This window comes from Rhinolophus ferrumequinum (genome assembly GCF_004115265.2).
Source record: "Rhinolophus ferrumequinum isolate MPI-CBG mRhiFer1 chromosome 13 unlocalized genomic scaffold, mRhiFer1_v1.p Super_scaffold_3, whole genome shotgun sequence".
Lineage (NCBI taxonomy): Eukaryota > Metazoa > Chordata > Mammalia > Chiroptera > Rhinolophidae > Rhinolophus > Rhinolophus ferrumequinum.
Window position 1 is genome coordinate 2,786,134 of NW_022680356.1, and position 7,655 is coordinate 2,793,788.

Genomic DNA, 7,655 nt, shown 5'->3' on the forward strand with positions numbered 1-7,655 from the left:
TTGATTATCAGTTGACAAAAAATGTGAGGATTTATTTCTGGACTCTAAATTCTATTTTATTGGTTTATACATTCATCCATATACTAGTATCATATTGTAGCTTTGTAGGTAAGTTTTGAAATCAAAAAGTATGAGATGTCCAACCTTATTTTTCTTTTTCAAGATTGTTTTGGTTATTCTGGGTTGCTTGCATTTCCAAATGAATTTTAGGATCAGCTTGCTAATTTCTGCAAAGGCCAACTGGGATTTTGATAGGGATTGCATTGAATCTATAGGTCAATCTGGGGAGTATTGCCATCCTAATAATATTTAGTCTCCCAATCCTTGCACATGGGATGTCTTTCCACTTAATTAGGTCTCTCTAAATTTTTTTTGAACAATGTTATGTAGTTTTCAGAGTATAAGTTTTGCACTTCTTTTTTAAATTTTATTCCTAAAATTTTAATATTTTTGATGCTATTATAAATGGAATTTTTTTCTTAATTTCATTTTCAGTTTGTTTGTTGTTGGTCTATAAAAATACAATTGATTTTTGTATATTGATTTTGTATCCTGACACTTTGCTGACCTTGTTTATTAGTGCTAATAGTTTTTTAGCAGATTCCTTAGGATTTTCATTCACGTGATCATGCCAGCTGAAAATTGAGCTTTTCTTCTCCATTTCCAATCTGAATGACTTTTATTTCATTTTCTTACTTATTGACCTGGATGGAACTCCCAGTACAATATTGAATATACTGCCAAAACAGATATTCTTGTCTTGTTCCTGTTACGGGAAAACAGCCAGTCTTTTACTATTAAGTCTGATGTTAGCTGTGGGTTTTTCATAGATGCCCTTGATCAGTTGAGAAAATTCCCTTCCAGTTCTAGCTTATTGTATTTTCATCATGAAAGGGTGTTGGATTTTGTGAAGTGCTTCTCTGCATCTATTGAGATAATCACATGGCTTTTGTCTTTTAGTCTATTAATAAGGTTCATTGCATTGAAACAGCCTTGCATTCCTGAGATAAATTCCACTTGATTTTGATGCATAATCCTTTTTATACATTCCTGGATTTAGTTTGCTAATATTTTGTTGAAGATTTTCAATCTATAGTCATAGAGATATTGGCCTGAGTTTTCTTGAGATGTCATTGTTTAGTTTAGGTATCCGGGTAATACTGGCCTCAGAATAAGTTGTGAAATATTCCCTCCTTGTCAATTTTTTGGAAGAATTTGCAAAGAATTAATGTTAGTTCTTCTTTAAATGTCTGTTGGAATTCACCAGTGAAGCGATCTGGGTCTGTACTTTTCTTTGTTAATAGTTTTTGATTATAATTTAAAATCTTTAATTGTTATAGGTCTATTCAGATCATCTAGTTCTTCTTGAGTCAGTTTCAATAGTTTGTGTACTTCTAGAAATTTGTCCATTTGATCTAAGTTATCTAATTTGTTAGCCTACTGTTCATAGTATTCACTTATAATCCTTCTTATTTCTGTACTGTTGGTAGTAATGTCCCTTTTTTCATTCCTGATTTTAGTATTCTCTCTTTTTCCTTGATCAGTCTAGCTAAAGATTTGTTAATTTTGTTCATCTTTTCAAAGAACTAACTTTTGGTTGCATTAATTGCCTCTATTTTTTGATTACTTATATCATTAATTTCCACTCTAATATCCATTATTTCCTTTGATTTGCTGTGGGATTGAGTTTGCTATTCTTTTCCCTAGTGTTATTAAGGTGAAAATTTAGGTTATCTATAAGAGATTGTTTCTTCTTTTTTATATATATAGTTGTTTAGGTCTATAAATTTCCCTCTAAGCACTGCTTTTATTGCATCCTGTAAGTACTATTACGAAGCATGAAACATTCAGTCTCTCCTCAGAGGGTGTATACTTGGGCATGCTCACAGTCACGCTGGAATATTAGTGGCTTTAGCAGTGCTCTGTTACCTTCTTTTATCTCTATTAAGCTCTCTGCCTCATACCTATCTATTTGAGTCCTCTAATTTCTGTCTAATTGCTCTATTGTTTTTGGCAATTCCCTGGAACATGTAGGGGTAGTTTTTGAGGCCAGTCTTTGAGTTATTTTTCTAACCCCAGGACGATTCTTCTCAAATGTTTCTTTCCCTGGTTCTCTCCAAAAAACTAGCTGGCTTATAGTTCAGCTTCTTTTACATAATTAAAAGGAGCTACCAGTTTCCTCTTATTTGCTGTTTTTTAGGGCCCCCCTTAAGCTTGACCTTCCTCATACTGAGTTTCAAATAAAGTTAGTTCCTTTGGTGAGGGGGCTTTGGAGTGTTCTGTTCTTATGGACACCCTCTACCCCTGCAAAAATCTCTGAGCCACCATACTCTGGGCACTGGGTGGAAGTGGTAGCCTCTGGTCTTCCTGGCTTGCCTTTCCTGTTGTGGAATCTCCACCCTGCAAGTGATCTGGGGTGAGGGTGATCAGGGTCCCAATACTCTCATCCTGCCTCATCTAGGATAAAGCTTCCACCCTCTGAATGGGGTCTGAGTGCTAGTAGGGAGCCTCCAACTCATTGTCCCCACTTACTAAAAGTTTAACCTCTTCAACTGAGAATTGGAGGGGATGAGAAATGCTGGTAACCTGCTCCTCCCTGTGAGATAGTGAATCTCTTGATTGGGAGTCCATCTCTTGATGAAGCCCTATCTTCTTGGCCATACCTGTCTGAGTGGAGCATCAGCCAAGCCGAGCAGGGGTAGGGAGGAGTGGGTCATGACTCTAGTGCCACAAACTCTCTTTCTTCTTGTTGTTGTGGTAGATTTTCTTAAATAAACATTTCTTCATTTGATGTGTGACCTTAGGACAATTTCCAGAGACTTTATATTGTGGTTTTATTACAGTTTTCACCTGTTATGCTTGTTTTTCCTGGGCTTCTGGAGCTCATAATGCTGCCATTGTGGAAGTGGGACTCTACTTCTGCATTCAATCTATTTGGTTGAAATATGAAGAAAATCTGTCATCACATAGATATGTAGTTGCAAAAGAGAGGAGTACTTTAATGGCTTTTTCAGATAACTGTGGATACTCTTTGATATAACATGCAAACTCTACAAGTGGTAGTTCCTTAAGGGTTAATTGTAATGTGAAATAAAAAAACATAGCAGTGAACTTTTTGTTCTCTGTTATGTGAAATCCATCAGTCTGTCTTTGAATGGTCTTTTTCGCCCAGGCATGATTTTGTAATAGCACGTGTCATTTGGAAAATACTGGTTTACAGAGTTATACACATCTTTCAAATAGTGACACAATTCAGTATATGTAATATTTAAAACAATCAGAGTTGTTAATGTTACTATCAGTCTCATCAGAAGAATATTTAGGTGTCAAAAAGCTGTCAAGTTCATGGTGGTGGATACTAATCTTCCAAAATTCTGATTTTCACTCGAGAGCATACGTTTTATCATGAGTAACAGATACTGTCAGTTGTTTTCTTGAAGTGACAGGCTCACTTTACTCATTTTCAAGAAACTATCTGCCAAGTACCCAAGTCTGAGTAACCATGGTTTGTCTCTCAGTTGTTCTTCCAAGTAAAAATGATGTTCTCTGAAAAAAATGGGTAGTTCAGCTCACAACACAATTCTCACAGCTAGTTTTCCTTGAGACGACCATCATACTTTGGTACACAGTAACGTATTTCCCATTTTGTCACAATTGTTAAAAAAGATTGAGATTTAATAAAATTAGTATTCTTAATTCAAAAATAACTCAAAGGTTGGGATTGATAATATTAATAAATGTACTGCTTCACCAAGGATATTTGTAAGTGAAATGGTCCCTTTCCCCCTGTATGTAGTGTGCAGAAGAACACAGTGGATACCAGTCCAGGGTGGTGCCACCACAGGGCTCTGTGCTAACATTTTCGCAGTTTTACCCACCATTGCTTTTATGACATCAATACCAACATTAACACAGTGAAAAAGACAATATCTTAGTATTACAGTGGTACCTCGGTTTTCGAACGTAATCTGCTCCAGAAGGCCGTTCAAGTTCTGAAACGTTTGAAAACCAAGGTGTAGTTTCCCATAGAAAGTAATGCAAAATGGATTAATCTGTTCCAGACTTTTAAAATTAACCCCTAAAACAGCAATTTAGCATGAATTTTACTATCAAATGATACCATAGATCCATAAAATGATATACAATGAAAGCAATAAACACAATATACTGTACTTTAAAAGCAATAATAAATAAACACAATGTAAAATCAGTACTCTAGATGATAAAAATGAAAATGTAATTGTTTTTCTTACCAGCAATGATGATAGTCATGGTTTGGATGGGGGGGTGCCCTTCAATAATCACAACAGGTGAGTGTTGTTCAGGTGTTCTGTGGCCCTCTTCCAGAATCGCAATAGGTGAGTGTTGTTCAGGTGTGCTGTGGCCCTCTTCCAGAATCGCAACAGGTGAGTGTTGTTCAGGTGTGCTGTGGCCCTCTTCCAGAATCGCAACAGGTGAGTGTTGTTCAGGTGTGCTGTGGCCCTCTTCCAGAATCGCAACAGGTGAGTGTTGTTCAGGTGTGCTGTGGCCCTCTTCCAGAATCGCAACAGGTGAGTGTTGTTCAGGTGTGCTGTGGCCCTCTTCCAGAATCGCAATAGGTGAGTGTTGTTCAGTTGTTCTGTGGTCCTCTTTCAGAACTGCAATAGGTGAGTGTTGTTCAGCTGTTCTGTGGTCCTCTTCCAGAATCGCAATAGGTGAGTGTTGTTCAGGTGTGCTGTGGCCCTCTTCCAGAATCGCAATAGGTGAGTGTTGTTCAGGTGTGCTGTGGCCCTCTTCCAGAATCGCAATAGGTGAGTGTTGTTCAGCTGTTCTGTGGTCCTCTTCCAGAATCGCAATAGGTGAGTGTTGTTCAGGTGTGCTGTGGCCCTCTTCCAGAATCGCAATAGGTGAGTGTTGTTCAGGTGTGCTGTGGCCCTCTTCCAGAATCGCAATAGGTGAGTGTTGTTCAGCTGTTCTGTGGTCCTCTTCCAGAATCGCAATAGGTGAGTGTTGTTCACGTGTTCTGTGGTCCTCTTCCAGAACCACAATAGTTGAGTGTTGTTCAGGTGTGCTGTGGTCCTCTTCCAGAATCGCAATAGGTGAGTGTTGTTCAGTGTTCTGTGGGCCTCTTCCAGGATCGCAATAGGTGAGTGTTGTTCAGGTGTTCTGTAGCCCTCTTCCATAATCACTGTAGGTGACTCTTCTCCTGCCATTCCTTCCCTTGATTTTTTTACATCACTGACACCTGGTTTAGACTCACTGGATCTTTTCCTCACTAAAAATTTTTCAATTGACATTTGCTTTTTCCGATGTTTTAAAATTTGTCTGACGTGAGACATAGCATTCTCATTGAAAGTGTTAGTGGCATGACTTACAACAGGTTTATCAGGGTGATATTTTTCAACAAAAATTTGCCCTTCAACCCATTTTGCACACATTTCTTTGATCAGTGCAGTAGAAACACTTTCTCTTCCCTCCTCCTCCGAAGACAATTCCTCAGTTGCCGCCTGTTCCTGCTCTGTCAGAATGTGCTGAAGTTCTTCTCTGGTGATTTCAGTCCTGTGGATTTCTACGAACTCCTCCACATCATCACTACTCACTTCCAAGTCCATGGACTTTCCCGGAGACACAACGTCCTCAACAATAGGAGCATCCTCTTCAACATCCTCAAATACACGTTCAGGGACAGCGGCTGGCCACAGTTTCTTCCAGGCTGACTTCATTGTTCTGTGAGACACATCCCTCCACGCTTTGTCTGTGAGACACATCCCTCCATGCTTTGTCTATGAGATGTAAGCAATGTAGGATATTGAAATGATTCTTCCAGAACTCTCTGAGGGTTAGCTCTGTGTCCCAGGTCACCTCAAAGCACCTTTGGAACAGTGCTTTGGTGTAAAGCTTCTTAAAATTAGATATGACCTGCTGGTCCATGGGCTGGATGAGAGGAGTCGTGCTGGGGGGCAAAAACTTTACATTGATAAAACTGAATTCTTCCATCGACTTGTCCTCCAAGCCTGGGGGGTGCGCTGGAGCATTCTCCATAAGAAGCAGGCACTTCATTGGAAGGGTTTTGTCTTGGAGGTATTTTTTTACACTTGGCCCAAACACTTCATGAACCCACTCACTAAAAAATGGCCTGGTTACCCAAGCTTTGCTCTTTGCCCTCCACATCATATGCAATTTGCTTTTTATGACACTCTTTTTCTTAAATACCCTGGGGTTCTCAGAATGGTAGATGAGCAAAGGCTTCAACTTAAAATCCCCACTTGCATTCCCACAAAACAAAAGGGTTAGCCTGTCTTTCATGGGCTTGTGTGGTAACAATGATTTCTCCCCCTTTGTTGTGCAGGTCCTCTTTGGCATTTTCTTCCAGAAGAAGCCTGTCTTATCACAGTTGAAAACTTGTTGGGGAAGGAAACCCTCTGCCTCTACATAATCTTTAAATTCCAAAACAAATTGGTTGGCGTCTTCTTTGTTGGCACTGGCAGCTTCACCATGTCTCACCACATTGTGTATGCCACTTCTCCTCTTAAACCTTTCAAACCTCTCTCTACTTGCCTTGAAAATATCACTCTCAGCACTTGTTCCAGGGGTGTTTTTGATGAGGTCAGCGTGCAAATGTAAAGCTTTTTCACAAATTATGCTCTCAGAAATGCTGTCACCGGCCAACTGTTCTGCATTTATCCATACGAAAAGCAATTTTTCCACTTCTTCAATTGTCTGTGTTCTTTGTCTTATAAGTGTTTTAACATCTCTGCAATATTGGCTCCTTTAATGGCTTCTTTGTTTTTTAAGATGGTACAAATTATAAATTTGACAATACCAAACTGCATTGCCAGATCACATACACGGACACCACTTTCATGTTTGGAAATAATTTCCTTCTTCACCTCTATTGTAGTTCTGTTAATAATTCTCTTGGCTTTGAAGTTTTATCCATTTCTCACAGCAAGCACTGATTGGCAGAGGACTCCTGAGATGACATGAACACAGATTGATTGCACACAGTCACAAAAGCAAGTTGGTTGTAAGAGGGCCACTTAGATTAGCTGAACACAGACTGATGCACTGGGTTCCACACAGTCACAAAAGCAAATTGGGTGCAAGAGGGCTCCTGAGAGGAGATGAGCACAGATTGATCGCACACAGTCACCAAATAAGCCCAAATATCACCTCCGTGTTGCGCAGGTGCTCAGGACTCAACAGCCGACAGCTAGGCCTCAGGATCTTGTACTCAGCAGAAGCTGCGTGACATGTTCAACTTTCGAGGCATGTTCAAAAACCGAAGGATTTGCTTCTGGGTTTACGGTGTTCGTAAACTGAAATGTTTGTCAACGGAGACGTTCGAAAACCAAGGTACTACTGTACTGTGAAATATTATTGTGAAAATATTATTAGTATTGTGAAATATTATTGTGAAAATAGTTGTAAACTTGTGACCCCCTAAAAGGTCTCAGGAACCATAGGGGTCCTTGGATCACACTTTGAGAACTACTGCCTTATGTTGTAAGTGACCTCTGTAGAACAAACTATTTCCTTCTTCTAAACTCATTCAGCTGTCAGTGCTGCACCTTAATAATCCCTGCTACCCTGAAGTATAAGTTAGACTGGGAGAAGCGATCATTTGTAAAGGTTTACCCTGGTCCTGGAAATCTAATTTTAGCACGTTTTCACAC